The 22,776-nt window shown below is 51.2% G+C and overlaps 1 protein-coding gene across 2 annotated transcripts in view; it reads left to right on the forward strand.

Annotated features, from left to right (window-relative positions):
• The first annotated feature begins 16,355 nt into the window (after positions 1-16,355).
• MEF2D (myocyte enhancer factor 2D) overlaps positions 16,356-22,776 on the forward strand; it is a 32,827-nt gene continuing 26,406 nt past the window's right edge. Inside the window, exon 1 of one of the 2 annotated variants that reach the window (XM_052636842.1) lies at positions 16,356-16,662. The gene's annotated coding sequence lies outside the window, so the exon portion shown is untranslated. The remainder of the gene's footprint in view (positions 16,663-22,776) is intronic. The other variant, XM_052636843.1, reaches the window with a different exon arrangement.

Raw genomic sequence — 22,776 nt, forward strand, 5'->3', positions numbered from 1 at the left:
GCTACCGAGATTTGGGGAGCAGTCACCACTGCACCACATCTTAGCCCATCTGGCCTGACATGGAAGGACTTGGCTTTGGGTTAACTGACTCCACTGTTTCTTTAAAAATTCAAGCATGATTGTTCAGTTTTCATTTCTTTGATAATTACTGAACATGGCTTTTGAACTATGGTGTTGGAGAAGACTCTTGAGAGTCCCTGGAGTGAAAGGAGATCAAACCAGTCAATTCTAAAGGAAATCAATCCTGAATATTCATTGAAAGGACTGATGCTGAAGCTGAAGCTCCAATACTTTGGCCACCTGATGCGAAGAACTGACTCATTGAAAAAGACCCTGATGCTGGGGAAGAGTGAAGGCAGGAGGAGAAGGGGAAGACAGAGGATGAGACGGTTGGATGGCATCACCAACTCGACAGACATGAGTTTGAGCAAACTTCGGGAGATGGTGAAGGACAGGGAAGCCTGGCGTGCTGCAGTCCATGGGGTCACAAAGGGTCAGACATGACCGAACAACTAAACTGAACTGAACTGATAGCAGATTGTATCTTCTAACATGGGCATAACAAATTCTCCCACCCGCCACGCTCTTCTCACCATGGCATCGACACTCCACCCATTGAGAGGCGGCCTCTGTGCTCCCTTCTCTTGAAGGGGGAGGCCTAGAGCTACACTGAAGATGAAGCTATGTGACTTCTAAATCCAGGTCACAACAAATGCTATGCCTTGCATCCTGTCTCGATGCAACATTTGCTCACGGAGGCCACTGCCATGTAGTGAGGGAGCCGAGGTGACCCAGAGGAGTCAGGTGAGGGTGTCCCAGTTCATGTTCCCAGGTGGGGTCCTAGCTGGCAACTACACGCATGAGGAGGACTTTGGGAGGACTCCTGCCGTTGTCTGTCTGCAACCTCATGAGAGACTCTAAAACAGAACTGCTGGGCTGAGCTCAGTCAAGCCCAGAGCCATAATGATGGTGAGGAGGAGGAGGAGAAGGAGGAAGTTTTAAGCCACTAAGATTTGTTTTTGTTTTTTCAGATTATTGAATGAACTTAACCCATGTAAAATACTTGAAAGAATGCCTGACACATAATATGCCTCCAATAAATGTTACAAAAATTACCTGAAATTTCACCTCTCAGAGAAAATTACAATTAAGATTCTGGTAAATGTCCTTTCCAGGAAACAGCCGTTTACTTCTTCAATTGTGTATACAGATGAGACCAAACTCTACACGATGTTCTGAAACAAATGAAACTCAGTCTCTATATACACACATCCCATCAGTTCTGCTTCTCTGGAGAATCCTGACTAATACAGTTTATTAGGTTGCTCAGCTCAAATGTTTATTGACTTTCTGTATTTATTTTCTTTTTATCTTTCCTTTCTCTCTTCTTTTTTCAAAAAAAAATTTATTGGAATATAGTTGCTTTACAATGCTGTATTAGTTTCCACTGTGCAGCAAAGTGAATCAGCAATACATATACACATATCTCCTCTTTTTTGGATTTTCTTCTCATTTAGGTCACCACAGAGGATTGAATAGAGTTCTTTGCGCTAAACAGTAGGTTCTCATTAGTTATCTATTTTATACTTAGTGATGGTGTGTATGTCAGTCTCAATCTCCCAATTCATCCCACCCCCCTTTCCTCCCTTAAGTGTCCATTATTTGCTCTACAAGCCACTAAGTTGTTTTGAAAATGTTTATTTATTTGGCTCTGCTGGGTCTTATTGTGGCATGTGAGATCTTCGATCCTTGCAGCATGGAAGCAGCGGCAGCATGTGGGATCTAGCTCCCCGACTAGGGATCAAACTTGGGCCCATTTGATGCAGAGTCTCTTAGCCACTGGACCACCAGGGAAGTCCCTCAAAGCCACTAAGTTTCAAGGTGGTTTGTTATATAGCAATAGATAACTACAAGAGTGAGGCTGAACATTTTCATTATTCTTACCTAATATATTGAAGTCTTTTTACACGAAGATGCCAAGCCTGCCTTTTCCCTTTCCAGATAACCGTGTGAAAAAGGATGAGGCAATGTATGAAACTACCAGAGATGTCCCTCAGAATGAACTCAGAACAAAAATGTTCTCAGAATAGCTGTTCAATTAACACACATAGGTATTCAATAAATATTTGTTAAATTAGTAATCTTATTCATAGAAGGTGGGGAGATGGGGATATATTGGCTAAAGGGTACAGACCTAGTATTAAGAGGAATAAATCTTGGATCTAATTTATAGCATGGTGACTATATTTAACAACACTGTATTCTTACACCTGAAAGTTGCTAGGAGACTTTTCTCCTAGCAAAGAAGGCAAAAAGTGTGTGTTTGTTCTCACAAAACACACACACACACACACACACACACACACACACGATAATTATGTGAGGTTGTTGGTGGTGTTAACTAACCTTATTGGATAATCATTTTGCAATTCATAATTATCAAATCATCATACTGTACACCTTAAACTTATACAATCTTATATGTCATTATAGCTCAATAAAGAGAATAATAATAATGCCCATATTTCTGTACCTTGTTTAAATATATTATAATCAATCTAAATCAGTGTTTTTCATGAAATTCAGATACATTATACAACATTCCCTAGAAATACCAAACTGTTAAATAATTTTAAGAGGCTTACGGCAAAGTTTTACTTTTTCCTTCTCTTTAGTTTCCTTTTTATTAAATGAATAAAATAATGTATATTGCGTGGATGCTCAGTCACTCAGTCATGTCTGACTCTTTGGACCCTATGGATTGTAACCTACCGGACTCCTCTGTCCATGAGATTCTCCAGGCAAGAATACTGGAGTGGGCAGGAGATGCCAGAGCCTCGGGTTTGATCCTGGGTCAGGAAGATCCCCTGGTGAAGAAAATGGCAACCCACTCCAGTATTCTTGCCTGGGAAATCCCATGGACAGAGGAGCCTGGTGGGCTACAGTCCCTGGGCTCGCAGAGAGTTGGACAAGACTTAGCCACTAAACAACAAGCACGATACATGTGAAGGTAAGCTAAAATACATTTGCATCCCATTTTCCCTAGAGATAAAGTTTACTGATAGTTTGGTATGGATACTTCCAGATCTTCTTTCTATATATTTGCATTCCTGGATATGAACTTCTTGTGGCAGAATGTATTTTCCAAAAATGGCCGTGACAATATTTCCCATCCCACGTGCTCTTTCCAAACCTTGCCACACCCCATCAGGTGGAGGTTCTGTCCTCTGTCCGTCTGAGCACGCCTCTCTGTGACAAAAGTGATGTGAGCTGACACCCAAGGCTTGTCTTAAGAAACAATATTGATTCCCCTTGGCTGTCTGTGTTAGGACACACAATTCTAGAGCTGTAAGCCACACTGTAAGAAGTCTGGCTACCCTGAAGCCCCCGTGCCAGGGAGATCACAAAGACAGACTAGAGAAAGAAAAGATCATAGCTTTTCTGAACCCCACCTGCTTGAGTGTTCCCACCCCAGGGGCCAGACAGGTTAGGAAGCTTTCATCTTAACCCCTGTCAGAGTGGGACAGCGTGAAACCTGAATGAAAAAGCCCTAACCATTAGGTAATTGATGAATATATATATATATACCTATACATGCTTATTTGCATAAATGACCTATTACATAGATGTCTCTGAGACTTGTTTTATTTATTTATTTATTTTTAACTGAAGGATAATTGCATCACAGTATTGTGCTGGTTTCCACCAATATCAACATGAATCTACCACAGGTTTACGTATGACCCCTCCCTCTGGAACCTCTCTCCCATCTCCCTCCCCATCCCATGCCTCTAGGCTGTTACAGAGCCCCAGTTGAGTTTCCTGAGTCATACAGCCAATTCCCATTGGTTATCTAGTTTACATATGGTAATGTATGTTTCTGTGGTATTCAGTACGTCTCACCCTCTCCTTCCTCCCCTGCCACCATGTCCATAAGTGAGACTTGTTTTTTGTGGGATCTTAGTTCCCCAACCAGGGATCCATTGAACCTGTGCCCCTGCAATGGAAGGCCAGAGTGTTAACCACTGGGCCACCAGGGAAGTCCAAGGTTTGCTTTTTTCACTGAGCAATTTCTGAGACTGTTGTGTGTCAGTGGGCTCAGATCCACTCAATATTTTGTAAGGCTGTGCAGTATTCTATAGCATAGATATTGCATAACAGAGCATAGAGAATTTTCAAACATCTTTAGCTGTGGCCTCCCTTATGGCAGAAAGTGAAGAGGAACTAAAAAGCTTCTTGATGAAAGTGAAAGAGGAGAGTGAAAAGTTGGCTTAAAGTTCAACATTCAAAAAATGAAGATCATGGCATCTGGTCCCATCACTTCATGGCAAATAGATGGGGAAACAGTGGAAACAGTGTCAGACTTTATTTTGGGGGGCTCCAAAATCACTGCAGATGGTGATTGCAGCCATGAAATTAAAAGACACTCCTTGGAAGGAAAGTTATGACCAACCTAGATAGCATATTCAAAAGCAGATACATTACTTTGCCCACAAAGGTTCATCTAGTCAAGGCTATGGTTTTTCCAGTTGTCATGTATGGATGTGAAAGTTGGACTGTGAAGAAAGCTGAGCGCTGAAGAATTGATGCTTTTGAACTGTGGTGTTGGAGAAGACTCTTGAGAGTCCCTTGGACTGCAAGGAGATCCAACCAGTCCATTCTAAAGGAGATCAGTCTTGGGTGTTCATTGGAAGGACTGATGCTAAAGCTGAAACTCCAATATTCTGGCCACCTCATGCAGAGTTGACTCATTGGGAAAGACTGATGCTGGGAGGGGTTGGAGGCAGGAGGAGAAGGGGATGACAGAGGATGAGATGGCTGGATGGCATCACCGGCTTGATGAACATGAGTTTGGGTGAACTCCGGGAGTTGGTGATGGACAGGGAGGCCTGGTGTGCTGCAATTCATGGGGTCGCAAATAGTCGGACACGACTGAGCGACTGAACTGAGCTGAACTGCCTCTTCAAAGTAAGAGTTCCTGGAAACTCACGGTTTAAAACAAGTCAAATAAGCTGCTGGTCCCAGCCAGTGCCTCTCCTCACTAACCTCCATACAGGGAGAGGCCTCTGGAGAGACTCCTAGCTTTTGATGACATTTACAAATCAATCACCTTGTAGAGGGTCTAAGGACAGGTCAAGCAGCGCTTCTCTATCTGTTTGTTTTGTTTTGCTTTAAAGAAGGCAATGGCAACCCACTCCAGTACTCTTGCCTGGAAAATCCCATGGACAGAGGAGCCTGGTAGGCTGCAGTCCATGGGGTCGCAAAGAGTTGGACACGACTGAGCAACTTCACTTTCACGCACTGGAGAAGGAAATGGCAACTCCAGTGTTCTTGCTTGGAAAATCCCAGGGATGGGGGAGCCTGGTGGGCTGCCGTCTATGGGGTCGCACAGAGTCAGACACGACTGAAGCGACTTAGCAGCATAGTTGATCCGGGCTTCCCTGGTAGCTCAGCGGGTAAAGAATCTGCCTGCAATGCAGAAGAGCCCAGTTTGACTCCTGGGTCGGGAAGATCCCCTGAAGGGATAAGCTACTCACTCCAATATTCTTGGGCTTCTCTGGTGGCTCAGATGGTAAAGAATCTGCCTGCAATGAGGGAGACCTGGGTTCGATCCCTCGGTTGGGAAGATCCCCTGGAGAAGGAAATGGCAACCCACTCCAGTATTCTTGCCTGGAGAATCCCATGCACAGAGGAGCTTGGCAGGCTATAGTCCATGGGGGTCCGAAGAGTTGGACATCACTAAGCACAGCATAGCATAGTTGATTTAAAATGCTGTGTTAGTTTCAAGTGTACAACAAGTGAATCAGTTATATACACACATATATCCACTTTCTTTTTTTTTTTAGATTCCTTTCCCATACAGGCATCTGTTGTTGTTGTTGTTGTTTTTAATTCTCTCTCTTTTTAAGGTACAATGGACATATAACATTGTATTAGTTTCAGGTATACAACATAATGATGATTCAATATTTGTATATACTGTGAAATGACCAGCACAATCCATGATCGCATGTAGTTCCAATTTTCTCTTGTGAAGTTTTCTTCAGTCTTGAATGTACATTCGAATCACCCCTGAAATCTTGTTAAAATGAACGTTGCGAAGAGTAGTTCTGGAGTGGGCTGACCTTCTCAGCAGTGCTGACCGTCTCCCAGGTGATGCCCGTGCCCACTGAATCAGGGGTTACCAAACCTCAGCTAGCTCCTGATGACCCTTGCTTTCCTTGCTCACCTTCCAAAATGGTGTGGGGGTGGGGTTCAAGCCTGGAGTTTTGAAAACTGAACTTTCCCTCCTCCTAAAGACTGGAAGCTCCTATTTTCACCTCCAGTCTTTGCTTCCCTTCTGTTCTCCAGGATTCTTCACAGACCGGGGGAAATGCTACCACAACCATCTGTGCAAGGTCCCTCGATGCTGAACTTCACGGGGTGGAGACCAGAAGTCATCGAATGAATGGGCTATAGATGTGATTCTCACTTTTCCAGAACTTCAGTGCTTTCGTTTCCACTTTAAATATCTGCTTTAGGAGAGAAATGGGTAGAGAACGGGTGTTGGGAATTGTGTTCCCTCTGTCATCTGTCATCGTTATGCCGTCTGTTCCAGTAGAGGACTCTTCTTTGGCCCTTTCTTGACACTTCTGCTTTAACACGACCTTCCTCCACCCTGCCACGAGAGAGAGAGAGAGAGAGAGAACCCTCTAAGGTGTTCCACAAACCTCTGCCATGCTTTGAGCATCCTGGTACTATACCAACAGATTTGCACCACTCTGGCATCTGGCCTCAGTTACACACGATCTTCTCCTGTCGGGGATGGAAGGAGAGGGGCTTTGTAGCAAGGCACATTTACATTATGTATTGTAATCTTTGCAGTAGTTTGTGAGTATCACCCTCACGTTATCCTGGAGGAAACTGAAGCTCAAAGAGGGTCAGTGACTCATCTAAGGCCACACTGCTAGAAATGACTAGCTGGGATTGGATCTCAGATCTGCCTGACTCAGCCTTCTCCCCAGGTTTTCTCCCCAGAAATCTGAGCAATTCCGAGGTCCCTGTGTGACCATGCTGGGTTTCTCAGTGCCCTTTTCTTCCTCATTAGCAGCTGCAGCAATGAATTCATGAGAGTACAGTTCCGATTACCCTCTGAGGTCTCCCCTCTGTGTGGAGTCCTGGGCCCCTCCAGTGTTCCTTCTTTTGGCAACAGTGAAACCATTTTCTCTCTGACCCATGACTGGGCACAGAGGGGCCCAGGTTGGAATCCTACAGCCACCTCTTGGACGAATATGCACACATTCCTTAAACTCTCTGAGCTTCATCCTCTGTAAAATAAGGATGATAATTGTATGTCAGCTGAGCTATTGTAGGATGATGATAAGAGGGCATCTAATGCCTTTCAGAGTGCCTGGCATCAAGCAGGAATGAAAACAAAACAAAGCTTATACCTTTCTATCCTTGATTTTTAAACTTTCTCATGGATCAGGACTAAGACAGCCTCTTATTGGCCCCTGAGTCTTCCCAGCAACACAGCCTTCCAGGGGCAAGTGGGGAGTGTGTGAGATGAAGCGATTTCCCAGCTCTTACTGAGAGCAGGGGTGGTGGGCGTGGGGGAGTGGATGTTTGGGGGTAGGGGGGTGTCTTCCCGGGGGAGCAGTGGTAAAGAATCTGCCTGCCAATGCAGGAGATGCAGGAGACATGGGTTTGATCTCTAGGTTGGGAAGATCCCCTGGAGGAGGGCATGCCAATCCACTCGAGCATTCTTGCCTGGAGAATCCCATAGACAGAGGAGCCTGGCAGGCTACAGTCCACGGGGTCACAAAGAGTCAGACACAGAATACGCACACAACAATAATAAATAATAACTGAGAGCAAGCGGGGGCTGAAGCATACCCTGTTCCCTGTGGAATTTGGGGACCATACCCGGACAGACCTCAAGAAGTTATTAACCAGTATGTGCAACATGTGTGAGTGGAGGGCAAGGGGGAGAACCAGAGTTTGGCAAGACACCAGTGGGCAGGCTGGCACTCCAGAGGGGGTGCTGAGCATGAACCACCATGGTGCCCACCCCGTCACTTCCCCAGTGCCCTGTCACGGGTGCTCAATAAACAACTGTTAAAGGAAGGTGCTCTTTGGGGACAGGGGCTGGCTGAGCCGGTGGAGGAAGCGGCAGAAGAATGGTGATGGCCCTGAGTCCACGCTGCATGAAGGCCTGAGCTACTTCCTGACAGACTTGTTAGGGGTGTGGTTCAATGAGCGACAGGGCTCAAAGGAGAAAGAATGTACTCTTTCCTATTGGTGGTTGCTTCTGTTGAACTCCAGCCAACCTGAAAACAAATTTTAAGTAACAGAATGAAAATAATGAAATACAATGGAGATCTTCAGTTTTGAGAACACTGAGATTTCCGGGATGAATGAGAGACCCCACTATCACACTGCCTCTCTTTTACGGAGCCTCCATCAGACTTGGGAGGCCAACGCAGCAGGGTCAACCAGACTCTCCATTCCACCTCCTGCCAAGTTTCTGCCCTCTGGCCTATGCATTTCTGCAGAAACTCCTTTAAGCGGATGGGGCATTTGACCCCTTCTGTCACCTGATGAAAAATGCTTAACCTGGTCTTTTGTCCCCTAGCTCGAATCCCCACCACTGGCTGCTCTCAAGAGAGAGTCTGAGGAGTATATCACAGGCAAGTGCACACACAGTCACAGCACCCTGGAGAAGGACCACACACTTACACACTCATTAACACTTGGATTGACAAGTACGTCTCTCTTCTGTAACTCATGAGGAGGATGGAGAGGGAGCCTTGAGTTTCGTCCACTCTGTTCCCTTACTGTCTCCCTGCCTGCCCTGCCCCCTACAAACGGGGCCAGGGCCCCCTCCTATGCTGCCAGGTACACAGCCTCTGGTTGCTTAGCAACGGCGTGCCTCTCCTCCCTATCTCAGCAACCTCTCCACGTAGCTTTAGTGTCAGCCACAGCAGGGAGAGCCAGACTGGACCTGACAGGAGCTGCTGCTGCCGCTAGGGAATGTGTGGGAAAAAGTCCCCAAATAGGCCCAGGTTCTTTTTTAACATTCATGTTCCACACTGACTCTCAGAAACTCCTGCCACCCTCCCTTGTCCCCAGCTTCTGCCAGGCTGCTGATTCCCCCTCCCAACTGGACATCTTGCCCCACTGCTGTGCTCTCTCTGCACTGGGTCTCTGGATCTGTCCCATGTGATCTATTCCTCTTTTGAGGTTCAAGGCCCCTTGTAATCCTGTAACTCCACGTCCACGGGTGTCTATCTCTGGGGTCTCTGTGGTTGTCCCAGGCTCTCTTTAGGCCCCTCCTGCTTAGAATGAGTAACTGTCTGTCTCCCCTTCACTAACACTAATCCCCTCACTCCCCACCTCCAAAAACTGATCACTGTGATGACCCCATGTTGCCTTAGCAACCATGACCGCACCCCTTGTTTCCACCTTTTCAGGAAAAGTCTGTGGTGGGAGGCACCTCACAGAAATGACCCCTAGGCTTTCTGCACTCAGCCAGCCCCCACTTCAGGTTCAATGGAAACTGACATTGGACTTCTGGCCAAGAAGAGGACTAGCTCCAGAAAAGCAAGTCATCTCTGCTGCTCTCCCTCCTCATCAGCTATAATGTCAGAGTCCCAGAGAGAAGCTCTTGCAGAGGCTCAGCACCTGCAGTGGGCAGGAACCCGCCCACCCAGAACAGTGCTGCCTAGCGCTGCCCCAGCTGATAGAGTGCCTTCCCAGGGCATGGTGTTGATCCCCCTGTCTGTGTCACCTGGCCTGATTTCTCTACCTACCCCATCTCCCTCAGTCCCCGAGGCTCGGGTCTGACGATATCATCTGTGGATTAAGAACCAGGACTAGGGAGCAGTCGGCAAAGAGATGGCTGAGAAAATACTTCCAGAGTAAAGGAAGATGGGGTGGAGCCCAGCTCCTAGGCAGGGTTGGCTTGGAGGGATGCTGAAATGAGGGCATGAGAGAGATTTAGGGAGGGAGGCCTGGATTCTGCCTTCTAGCAGAGGCAGCCAGCAAACAGCAGATGGAACTTTCAGGCAGGAGGCCGGATCGAGTGACCTCACCCAAACCCTGTGGTCTGCTGCTATTGCAACCTGGCGAGTCTCCCAGCTCTCCTGGGTCCCCAAGTGGGAGAGCTTTTTATAGTTCACTCCCCAACTTGGGTTTGAATAATTAAACAAGATGGACAGAAATAGCAGCCGGACAGCTAAGGCGGGTTATTTTCGGGTTTTCTAGAACACAGAGTGCTCCTGGGCGGCACCCCACCCATGCAGGGGGTGGAGCCAGCATGAGGGCCGATGGGAGATTCCTGTGGGGGAAACCCACCCGCATCCCCCAGGGTTCCTTGGGGTGACAGGTTTGCTGTCAGCCAGAGGAGGGTCTCACCGCTTCTTCCTGGTCTTCAAGGAAGGAGAGGGCTCTCTCTCTCGGCCTTCTGCTCATAGCTCCACCCCTGGCAGGAAGTCCCTTCTGTTGTCTGTCAGACCTTCTACTTCAGAGATGGTGACAGATATTGAAAATCAGATCGATAAGCAGCTTCAAGACAGACTGAATCAGGAGGAGGTGGCCACAGCTCCTCTGGCCAAGGAGCTGGAATCAGGTGATAGGAGGTTTTGTGTCCCTCTCCAACCTCACTCCCCATATATCTGTTGGGAAGCCGTGGGGGGAATGAGGACTGGCGTGGAGGATGGGAGGCAGAGCGGGAGAGAAGAATTGAGGGTGTATGTTGGCGGACGGGGTGGCGAACTAGGCTCCAGAGAAGAAAAGACCAAAGCTGGATTAGTGTCAGGGCTGAGAAACTCTGAAGGGGCAAGAAGCTCTCCTCTTCTAGCTCCCTGGTGTCCTGTGTTCCTGGCATATGCTCAGCCTGGGTTTGCTGGGACAGAGCTTTAGCAGCTGAGCTGGGGATGGGGAGCGGTGGGGAGGGCACCCTCGGTTCTCCATTGCAGACCAATCATTTGTGGCTTGTTTGCATAATACTTTTGGTTCAACCGCAGAGATTAGGGCCTCACCCCAACTCTACCCTGAGGCTTTAAAAACCTGGGGCACAGAGGGGGCACTTGTCATGTTTTCTCCCTTTAGATAACAATTTCAGGGGTGGGTTTGGAGGTCAGATTTCAGGAAATACTGAAATACTCATTCATTCGTGTTTATTCATTCAACAAACATTTCAAAAGCACCAACTCAAACTCTTGCCTGGTGTTGGTGCTGGGAATAAATTAGTATGGCAAGCTCCTTGCTCTCAAGAAGCCTGAAGTTTAGTAGGGAAGATGGCCATCTTAAAACCTACTCTCCACCATTTTTGAGCGCTTACTGTGAATAAGATACCATATAGGAACTTCGCAGAAATTGTCCCACTTAATCCTCATAACAAGTCTGTGGTCTAAGCAGCATTAGCCCCATTTGACAGTAGAACCGAGAAGAGACCTGTCCAAAGTCACAAAGCTTGTAAACGGAACTGGAACCTGTGTGCATGTGATTCCAAGTTCTGTGCGCTTATGCCGTGGATATTCGAAAGAGAGCGAGACTGTGTTTAGCTTCGGGTGTGTGCTATGCGTGGTTGGGTGGGGCAATCAGGGAAAGGTGTGTTTTTGCCCTGTACTTCATTCATTCTACAAATTCTTAAACTGAGTATCTAGATACTCCGTCCTTTGCTCTTAGTGCCGAGGATCCTGAAGTGACCGAAGCCCTTGCGCTGTGGACATGCTCTTCAGGGATAGAAGAAAGGCTGAAATTATAATTGGGCGAGTCGTAAAGCCAAGTTGCCTTTACCCTCAGAGTTGTTCTGTTCTCTCCCAGGGACAAATTTCTGGGTAATCTAGAGGAAAGGCCCGGCCGTCCTACTCTGGGAAGTCCTTCCTAACGTCTATCCTGCATTTCTTTCTGTTCCAGTAGATTTCCCCACCTCGCATTTCATTTCTCTTTTTCAAGGCCAAACCTCACAGCAGTAACCCGGCAGGACGAAAGCGTCTGGCCCTTTAAGGCCACCTTCTTCCCCCCACGTGCCGTCTGGTTGGGCTGGCGACGCTGACGCACGCGTGACGTCAATGGCAGCTGGCGGAGTCTGGGCACGAGGAGCGAAGTTGGGATGGGGGTTGGTGGGGCGAAAACCAGAGGGCGGTTTATTTGCATTTAAAGGGGCCACTCCAGGGTTAGCGCTCAAGGCTTTAAAGATTTGTGTATTTGGAAAACTTTCCGTCTTGCGCTAGGGGACAAGAAAAACGCGTGGTACAGCCAAAGTCTGTCGTGACTGGAGTTTGCGATGTCGATTATGTCCTTCCGCGGAAAGGGGGAAATAGTCCCTCGGTGCCGGGGCTGGAACCACGTGACCTGGAGGGGGCGGTGGGGGGGTGGGGAGAGGGAAAAAGGGAGGAGCTGGGGAGTCGACTGTCAGGCTTGGTTTCAGCTGCCCCCACCCCCACATCCTGCCCACCCTCCTGCAGCTGCCACCACATCCTGCCCAGCCGGGGGCAGGGAACTCGTGTTGGGGGGCACTGACCCAGGACCCGGCTTAGGCACCGCGTCCCTGCCCCCTTCAGTTCCAGGGCGGGGCATCTGCCCTTTGCCCCGGGCCTGGCCCCAGGCACCCTGGCACTGAGCTTGGGGGACAGCTCTGCCAACAATCTTGGACATCTCTCTGCCTGATTCCTCCCCGCGCCCTACCCCCGGCCCAGAATGGGACTTGTTCGGTCCCAGATCAGAGCCCCATTCCTGGCCTAGCACAGTTATCAATAGACAAATGGAGGTGTTCAATAAAGTTTTTTGTAATCTTAACTCAGTTACACAGCTACAAACACATACAGAAATTCATGCAACAGAATGCTGAGCGCATACCATGCCAGCCCCTGCAAAGCTCAAAGCTGAGTTAAACTGCTGCCCTCAAGGAGCTCAAAATTACCGAAAGACAGTAAATTAGAAACCAAGAACGCCAGTACAATGCATTGTGTACTGATGAGGTAGATACAGAGAATACACTAAACAGAGGTACAGGAAAACACAAGTTCACATGGAAAATGTCTACAAAGAAGAATCACCAGTATATTACGTGTGCTGATGGCACAAGCAAGGTGGAAGAGGTGGGGAGAGATTGGGGGCCTTTGCTGGGATTACTGGGAAACTGGGAGGAAGAATGATCAGCCCAGTGGAAAGGATGACATGCATGGAGGTGAGGATGGAGATTGTCCAGATGGCTGTGGAGAAGGCAAGAGGGGTTAACCAAACAGCCAGACAGAGGCTGAAACGGTGGTGGTAACGGCATCCCAGAGTTCCATAGTCAGGACAACAGTCAGGAGAGCAGCAGCCCTTGTGGATGAGGCAGGCCTTTCCAAATTAAGTTGTACAGGGGTGTTTGGGGAAGCACGAATCAAGGGAGCTGCTGAGGTCCCTTTGCCATACAAATAGATGAAGGTGATACTGTTCAGAGGAGTTTACACACTTTTTAGAACCTTGGTAGGCATTTGTCTAACTCCTAGGGGGTTTTATGGCAATATTAGGTGACTTTTCTCTAAGAAAGATGAGTCAGTAAAGGGAGAGAAAGATAAGGGAGACCCAGGCATCTGAGCCTGTCTAGGTATTTTTCACCTAGTGCATCCTGGGATGGGTAGTCCAGAGGCTAGAAGAAAAAGATATAGTGAGTCATTTTCCAGAAGTCTTTATTATAGTCTAACTTGCAGCAGTACTCCCTAGATCCTTTCTTAGTTCTCCATGGAAATCAAGACCTCATGTTTGTTACTCTTCCTTTCCTATGAAGTTCTCTCTATAAATAAGTGTATATGTAAATTCTATTCCACTTGTAATGTCAGCCTGTTCCACTCTTTCCTACTCTGTTTTCTACTGGATTATCATTTCAGCATCTCAGGGTCCAAGATACTTCATCTCCTCTACTGAGTTTATCCCTCCCTCCCTTTCTCTCTCCTGCTTTTCCTGGCCCTTTAGCACCCTCCCAGGTGACTCACCTACCTTCCTTCCTCATTCCTTTGTTAAGGACCCAACATTCCAAGGCAGGGAGGACCAGCTGGCCAATCACAGCCCTGACAAGCCTGCCTCAGGCTTGAGATTGGCTGAGCTGCAGCTGCCGGGAGGCTCACCACGCAGATATATAGGATATTGTGGAGGGGGGTTCTGGGAATCAGCTCTGGGAAAGAATTTGTATTGGGACCGTTAATGTTTTGGGAGAGAATCCTTCAACTAGAGCAGGGGCCAGAGGGGTCTTCAGCTGGGAGAGCCTCGAAACTGAAGGCAGGCTGATTGACCCAGCTCTTTTGGTCTCCTGGGACCTGGATGCCCCCTCCCCACTTTAATTTTTTTCCTATGATCTGGGACCCAGTGGTCTGAAGGCTTAGTTCCCAGGCCCGTCCCTAAGAAGTCTTTTCCAGCAGCCCTGGATCTCTCCAGTCTCAACATTCTGCTTTCCCGACGTCGGAAACAGCCGGAAAATAAACACCCTGATGACTAAACGGTTTCTCCAGCTAGAGCCTGGGGAAGCACTAAAAATAGAGGCCACAAGTGAGGGGAGGTTCCCCAGTTGAGGGGTGGGGGGGCACTTTCCCATCGTGCTATTGCCACAGCCCCAAGCCTGGCACAAGGCTCTGTTCTTCTCAGAGTCCTTGGGGACCAGGCAGATGGGCTCCCCCTGCCTACCCTGAGGTCCTTCAGGTAAGCCAGCTGTGCCTGGTAGGGAAGACAGACATCTTCTGGTGCTGGGGCCCCAACTCTTAAATCTAACGGGCAGCTAAAGCTACTTTTGGGGACAAAGTGGGACAGTTTAAATCAGGTTTCCAGAAGGAGTGGTCAGGTGGAAGAGACAGAAACTGAGGCCAAGGAAATAGCCTGCTGGCTTCCTGTCTTAAAACATAAGACAAGCCTCCAACCTATTTGCAAAGCAATTCCACTGAACTTGCCTTCTATGAGGATCCTGTGGGATAATGGGCCTAAAGGGGTCTTGACTGTCCAGCCCTTAGGTTTATTATAAAGCAGCATGGGCTACCATTCAAAGTAATCTACTTGTATGAACTAATTTAATCTTCACACCAATTTATGAGTTAGGTACTATTATCATCTCTACTTTACCCATGGGGTACAGGGAAGTTAAGTAATGTGCCTATGTTCCCAGTTAATAAATGATGAATAAGGATTTGAGCCAAGATAGCTTGACTCCCCCAAAGTTGATGCCTCTAATCACCATAACATGCAGCCCCTTTCAGGGATATATTTGTCTTCAACCCTTAACCTAGAATTGACTCTTTGTCCAGTAAATCAGACCCAGTAGAAATCAAAGTATGGGAAGAACTGAGTGCCCTTCTGTTCTGCAAGGTTCTTTGAGATCTAAGCCAGATTCCATCATTTTGTCAAGCTCACGGTAGGAAGCTGACATTGGAGTAACGGGGAGTAAGTCTGACAGGGTCAGTTGTCCAGTACACATGGCACCCACACTCCTGTTGCAAGGCAGGAGAGGATTCACCACACCCTGGAGCAAACAGGAATTATAAACTTTTTTAAACAGCTACTACTCTGCTTCTTTAATAAGATGCTTTTGGGCGTTTCCTGTGCTGCGGGAAATTAAGGTCACACCCCTTTAAATTGCCCCCTCGGCTGTAAGTGCTCTGGGGCCGCAGGCACCCGGGATTAGGTCACCCAGGAACTATGAGCTGTCGCTTTAAATTGCTGGGCGTCAGCCGAGCCGGGTCCCGGGCAGGGAGGGGGGCCTGTCACAGGTAGAGGGAGCAAACGAGCTCGCCAGGTAACCCCCTAGGAATGCACCTGTCTCTTTAAGTGGGGCTTCGGAACACCCTAAATGAGAGAGATGGAATCTTCTCAACACCTAGCATCTACCCTTAATTTATCTACTAAGACTCCTACCTCCCAACTCTCTCGGAGCTTGGGGGTTGGGGGAGTTGTCGATATAGCTTGAGCGCATGGGAGAGTAAGCGTGCAGTCCGCCGAACCTCCCCAGAAAGGACCTCCTCAAGCGCATGGTGGCAGCAGTGCTAGGCGGCCGTCCCGCCGGCTAAAGCCGGCACCACGGGCACGGGCTGATCCCTGTAGAGGCCTCTGGGTCTTGCCTCCCCACTTTGCCTCGCTCTGTCGCTTCCTCCCTCCCTCCCTCCCGGCAGGCGGAGGGATCTGCCGCTGCCGGCGCCGCAGCCTAGCTTGGAAGGGCGGTGGGGTGGGGGCCGACCCTGCCCGGCCCGGCCGGCCCGAGGGAAGCGAGGGGCGGGGCCGCGTCTCCGGGACCGCCCCTACCCCGGCCCCGCCCCTCCGCCCCCACGGGTTCCTCCCATTGGCCCCCCCGCCTGTCCATCACCCCCGTTCCCCCCACCCCTCAAGCTAGGCTGAGCTGTGCCTACGTCGGCCTCGACTCCCGGGGGCTGGAGGAGTTACCTTTGGAGCCCGAAAGGAGGAAGGAAGCAAAATATCAACAACAGCCGAGGCGGCTCGGGCGGTCGGCCCCGGTCCCCCGTCTGCCTGCCCGCCCGCGCGCCCACGACGGGGGCCCAGGCCCCCCGGCGCCGCCCAGGGCCCGCGCGGACGCCGGCCTCACTAATTATTCCCCCCGCCCGGAGCTGCGGCTTCCAGGTGCTGAAGAGCCCCTGGACTAGGGGCGAGAGCTACCCCCTCCCAGCCGTGACACCCTCCCTTCCCCCAGCGGGGCCGGTGAGTAAAGAAAAATAATGCGCCTGCCGCTTTAAGAGGTCCCCTCCCCCACCCCGTCCTGAGGTTGGGGTGGAGGGTGGTCTAGACCGTCCCCCTGAGGGGTGGGATGGGGTGGCCTCCTGGGCTGGGAGGAACTCGCGGAGCGGGCTCTTTTCGTGTAGCGTTGGTGGCAGATTACATGGGGGACTGTTTGGGTGAGGGAGTCGGCTGACGGGGACAAGTGGAGTGGGCTGTAATTCCCTTGGGTGTTGGGATCGGGGTGGGGACGGACGGCTTGGGGGCGCGCCGGTCTGTTGGTGTCCTGGGGTTACGGCGGACCCCCCAGTGGTTTGGGAAGGGGCGCCATCCTCAGAAGGGGTCTCCGGTGACAGCCGGGAGCGACTGACATTTTAACAGCCGGCCCTCCCTCCCTCTCCCTCCTCGCGCCGCCTGTTCCCTCCTCCTTGGCCCGAAATGGTGCAGAAGGGGGCCTGGGAGGGCGGCGGGAGGGTGGGGGCGGGGGGAGCCGCAGCTGTTTGGGAAGCGGGGGAGGGAGGGGGGGATGTTGTTCAGATGACACCGGGGTGGTGGGTTGGGGAGTGTGTGTGTGTGTGTGTGTGTGTGTGTGTCCGGGTGCCCGGTGCCTGTGGAGTTGGGACGCGGAGTCACCGCGGAGGTGGCCACGCAGGGCCTTTCCTTGGGACCTCCTCGCCCTCTTCTCCCGAGACCCCTGATCTGGTTTGTCAGTAGACCCAACTGGAGAACCCCCGGCCAGAAGTTTGCAGCTGTCTAACATCTGGGCGAGAGTTCTCCAGTCGCTTTCTTCACCTATGGCAAGCTGAGCTGGGCTGGGAGTGGGGGTCTAGTCAGTGTTGGGGGGCTTTTGGGGACGGAGGGCCAAGGAGACTGAGATGCATCTAGTCTTTTACTCCAGTGCCAGCCACTTTCCTGTCTGGTTTGGTCTTACAGGCAGGGTCTCCTTTCCCCTAGGGATTCAAGCTAATCTCTCAAAGGCCTCCTGAGGTCTCTCCCTAATGAAGGGAGGGCTCCTGAGTGTGGGTACCCTTGGAACTACAGACTAGGTTATCCAGGTTTGTCCTTTGAGTGGGAGGCTTTCTCTGCCTCCTTTTAAGCAGCTCATTGTTGATGGGTTGGGGGAGGGTACAGTGGGTGGATCCTGTGTCCCCCTTTTCAGTGCCCAGCTCCCTTTTGAGGTCTCTGTAGCCCTGGTTTCTTTGGTTTGGGTGAGTGGTCCTCCCTACCCCTTCCCCTCATTCTCTCTGTGGGTCTTCTAGGCAATTCAGGGCCCAGCCTGGACTATGGGAAGTTTAACGTCTGGGGCGGTGACCTTGGGCTGCTCTGGCCTCGAGATAGCAGGGGAGCCCAGGCCAGCAGGAGATTGGGTGTTTTGAAGTTAGGGAGCTGTCCACCTCCCACTCCCCTCCAAACCCGCAACAGGGAAGTCTTAGTAGTCAAGGAGAATGTTGAAAAAAGCACATGTCAGTGTTCACAGATGTCCACCCTCCTGTGGCCGCCGGGTCACACCCGCCCCAGGACTTAGCCTGGCTGTCCCAGCTCCCACGGCATGCCTGGGAATGAATTTCCTTCCTGTGGTTTCCCAGTGTGTTGGGCAGAAGATGGGGGTGGGGTGGGATCAGTGTGAAGGTGGCTGAGTACCCGTGTATATAGAGTGATTGGGGAATCACTGGAGTTCATGTGTAAGTCTTGCCCCAGCAGACATATGGACCCTTGGGTCTCAGCGGTCATTTTCTCTTTGTTGTAACTTCTGTGCCACCCCTCTCCCGACACTCCCGGTAGGTGTTTGTATATTTGTGTGTGTGTGTACATTTGTAAAGAGAAGGGTTTCTGGTTTCTCTGTGGGAATGGGGAGCTATTACTTACACTCCTTCAGAGGCCAGAGAGGTTGTTTTTTAAATCTGAGGTCACACAGCAAGTCTGTGTCAGTGCTTTAGTCCCGCCACCCTGCTTTCAGGCATGGCTTCATAGCAGGGAGAGACCACAGGAAGGAGGACTTGGTCCTTCCCCTTGGAGGCCCTGGTCCAAGGGGAGAAGCAGGGCCCTTGTAATGGGGGATTGGCATGGGAGGTTCTGTCTGCTCTCCCCAGTGCCTGGAACACAGTAGTGAAGGACTTGGGAGTGTGCCGGGGGCTGCCCGTTGTGCCCCTCCTCTGTACCTGCCGTCCCTGCACTGGGGGAACCTGGGCTTCCCCACTCTGCCTCTCTTGGCTCCTGGCTCTTCTCGTAGGCTGGGAGATATGATCGTCTTTCTGGCTGCTTGTTACATAATCTCTCCAGAAGGTTTTTTTTTTTTTTTTTTTTAATCTTTCCTGGTTTTTCCTGGGAGGTGTGATGAGGGGAGAAGGCAGAGGGTAGACTCTTCAGGTTGGGGCTGGAGAACCGATAGTCAGGAGGCTGGAGGAGGCCTCCTGGCCTCCGAGGACAGGAAAGACGAGGCCTTGGGGTTAGGCCCTCACTGATTGTGGCCTAGCCCCTCCTCCTCCCCGACTCTGCCCTGGGAATGTCTCTGTGCTGTGGATTTTCCTGGCCCTTGTGCCCCCAGAGAGGCCTGCCTCTCTGCTCCTCCTGTCAACTGTCTTCTGGCCAGCCAGGCCCCCGCCCTCCCCGTTTGGCTTTGGCCCAGAATCTCAGTGCTCGCCCTGGCCTGGTGTGGATGGGACCCTGTGTTGGACACTTTGCCTCCCACTCGTGTGCCTCTGTGGGCGGGAGGTGCCAGAAACGAATGGGTGGGCCCAGCATTTCTCCCCTAGCTGTGCTGAGAGCCAGGCCTCCTGCCTCCGTGTCTCTCTGGTCCAGAGCATGGTGGCCTTACTGGAGAAGGGGAGTGGGTGGGGATGGGTAATGCAGACCTCAGCTCTCGGGAACAAGTCATAGCTGGTGTTCACCCGGGTTCTGGAAGTGGGTCTGAGGATCAGACCTGGCCCTCGAACCTCAGCTCAGGTTCTGGGTCTTGAGGCACTGTGCTGACAGGCGTGCCCCACCCCTTGGGATCAGGGCTGGGGCTCTCCAGGCTCTCAAGCCAACTGGTTTGAGGCAATTATCTGCCTTTTAGAGGGAAGGAAGAGATGGTGGTGGGGCCAGCGTAGCCTTAGCATCACTGTAATCGCTAGTGGCTTTTACAAGCCAGTCATGGGGCCGGAGTCTGGCCAGCTGTCTGTCCTTCGGTCCCAGTTTGGTGACTTACTCATGCGGTGAGGGGGAGGCGTCGGGCACAGGTAGTTCTCTTCTGGGAGCTGAACCCCTTTCTGTGTGGCAGTTGATGTCCCCGTCTGTCCCCAACTTCAGCAGGCAGAATGGAGCTGAGACTTCAGGAAGGACTTAACAGTAGAGGTGGGCGAGGGAGAGAGCGCAAGCTCCAGCTTGGCCGGAGAAAGACAGATCTCAGAGTACTTTCTTCTCCAGTGGCTCTTGGTGGCTCTGCTGAAAGGCCTTGAACTTTGGCCTAGTGTAGATGGTGCTGTTTGGCTCCTGGAATATTTATCTTCTCTTCTCCCGCGCTGCCTGGGACTGCAAGTATCCTGAGGAGAGTTTGTCCTGGACTTGTGGGATGGCTAGCCTCTGGGCCCCTTTCCCCTGGCAAGGGCGGGTGAGTGGGGGTCCTATGGAAACTAGCATCCCCGGATACATCTGGCAGGTCCATAGCGTTTAGTGGCACATGTGCATGGAGGTGTGCAGCACATACACACGGGTGCGTCCACACCCCTGGGGCCACTGCATCCGGTAGGGGCTGGGGGTACTGAAAGGCAAAGATAATTAGAAGATCAGAGACTGGGAACAGGGTGAGGGGACTGGAGGCCAGAAGGCAGAGGCATGGAGAACCCTAAAGAGAGGAGTGTTGAAGGGAGCTTGAGGAATTGAGTCTAGAGCTAGAGCATGGCGTGTTAGTTGGAGAGTCCTGGCTGACTTCCATCACTGCCCCTTGCTCACCACTCCATCCCTGCCACCATTTATCCCTCTGTGGCCCTGGCTCAGCCTGCCTTGGCCCCTCATGCTACCCACATGTCCTTGGGTGAATCCACTTTGCAGATGTACGGGAGTTTCACCTAGCCTTGTGGTGAGCAGAGCACCTGGGTCTTTGGGTGGTTTGTCACTGGTCTCTGTCGCACTCCTCACTCACCCAGATAAACAAGGCCAGTGCGAGGTATCAAGGTTACATCTGAGCCCTCAGGCATCTCAGGGCTGACCCCTAGCCTGGGCGACCCCCAGGGCCCTTTGCGTTTGATTTTCCCTTTTCTCGAGGCTGTGTCCACAACCTCCCCTTCCTGGGGGGCCTAGCCATGCTTCTGGCTGATTTCTCTAGGATGGAGGCGGGCGATGTGTTCGCTGACTCTGCACGAGACCCTGAGAGCTTGGGACTGGGGGATGACAGTTGCGCCTCCTGTTTGGTCTCTCTCCCCTGTGTTGTAGGCTGGGAAGAGAGGGACTTGTCTGGAGCTCTGGCCTGTTGCTGGCCTCACCCAGGCGGGACCATATTTACTCACTTAAACTCACCCTCCCAGCCTCCCAGGAGGCTCCAGGCTCTAGGCCTGGTCACTGACCTTGGCATGGTGCTCTGGCCACTCCCTGAGGAGTTAGAAAGGCCCAGGAAGCATATAGAGAGGGAGCTTGTTTTGCTCCGTGGTCAGGAGCACTTTACCCTCAGGCAGTACCCCACTCACTCTGTTTTCCAATATGCTTTGGAGACCAAAAACTAATACTTTTGAGATCCCTGGGGACTGGAGGAAGGAAACTTGAATTTGTTGTTTCCCTGTGTGCCAAGCTCTGTGCTGGGCATGGAAACATAGGAAGATTCATTTATTTCTCACACACCGTTTCATTTGTCGTTTCCTTTGTAATTAGGGAGACTGAGTAAGAGATTTAAGTGACTTGCTCAAGTTTTCCCAGTTAGGAGTTGCTAAGGGCTTTTGTCTGAGATTAAGGGAAGGATCCTGCCCGCAGGAAGGGCAGTGGAAAGGAAGGCCCAGGGAGACCTGGGGGTAGGAGGAAGATACACTGAAGGGAAGGACCAGCCCAGTAGGATTCCCTGACAGGAAGGCGGAGGATCAGGATCTGGTGGCAGGTTGGGGGGTGGGGGGGACGTGCTTTGGTACCCTGAGAAGGTCTTCTGATGGACTGTCATGGGGTAAGGTTCCCAAAGCAGGGATATGTAAGCAGGAATAGATGACACTCAGACCCCTCCTGGGTACTGGTTAGTACTCTCTAAAGCTGCCATATGAGAAGACTGAGGAGAGAGACTAGAGCAGGAAAGATTTGAGCCACAAGAGTCCTGGGCTTGTGCGAAGGGTGAGAGGCGTGGCTGCCTTGAGCCTGATGGTAGGGAACCTGCCCCAGAAGGAATGTGCTGTTGCTCCTGGGAAGGGAGACCCTGCCTGCTCTCAGTCCAAGCTGTGCAGGGAAGCGCTGTGCTCAGCAGTCAGCCCACCTCTGCCACTTACTCCTGGTGACCTTGTGCAAGTCCCTGCCCATCTCTGAGCTGGTTTCCATTTCTGTGAAACAGAGATGCCTCCCCTGGAAAAAAAAAAGGTTAAAAGGTTCCATGGGAAAATGTGTGGTACTCAACACAGAGTGGGTGCTTGGAAAGTGGCTGTATCCTTTCTTCCAGACTTCAGCTCCAGCCTGGCCCTGGACCTGCCTGCTAAGGCCATGGTCCAGAAGGTGGGGCAGGGGCACACTGTGTCCCAGGCAGGAACTTGATGTGAGGGGGGCTGAGGAGGGCCCCGAGAAGACCCAGGGGTGGGCTTGGGAAGCTGAGCCCAGCTCTGCCCTCCCCGTCCAGCCATCTCCTTGTCTCAGAACTGCCCCCTCCTCATTTCACCCCAGAGTGTTAGCAGATCCCTCTGGCTCCTTACTTATCTCATGATTTCCCTGCCCCCACCCCTGCCAGCAAATACTTGGGATTGAGGGTTGGGAGAATGAGGAGGAGTAAGAGAGAGCTGATGCTCAGACCTCAAGGGAAGACCGACTGCAGGAGTGGGTGTGGGTGGGGAGAGGAGGGTTGGTCTCTGTGGAGTCTCCCCGCTCCAGTTGGATCAAGTAGCACGGAGGTGAGGGGATGGGGCAGATGACCTCAGACCTTTAGAGCCTGTGTGTTTTGAC

This window comes from Budorcas taxicolor, chromosome 3 (genome assembly GCF_023091745.1).
Source record: "Budorcas taxicolor isolate Tak-1 chromosome 3, Takin1.1, whole genome shotgun sequence".
Classification (NCBI taxonomy): Eukaryota; Metazoa; Chordata; class Mammalia; order Artiodactyla; family Bovidae; genus Budorcas; species Budorcas taxicolor.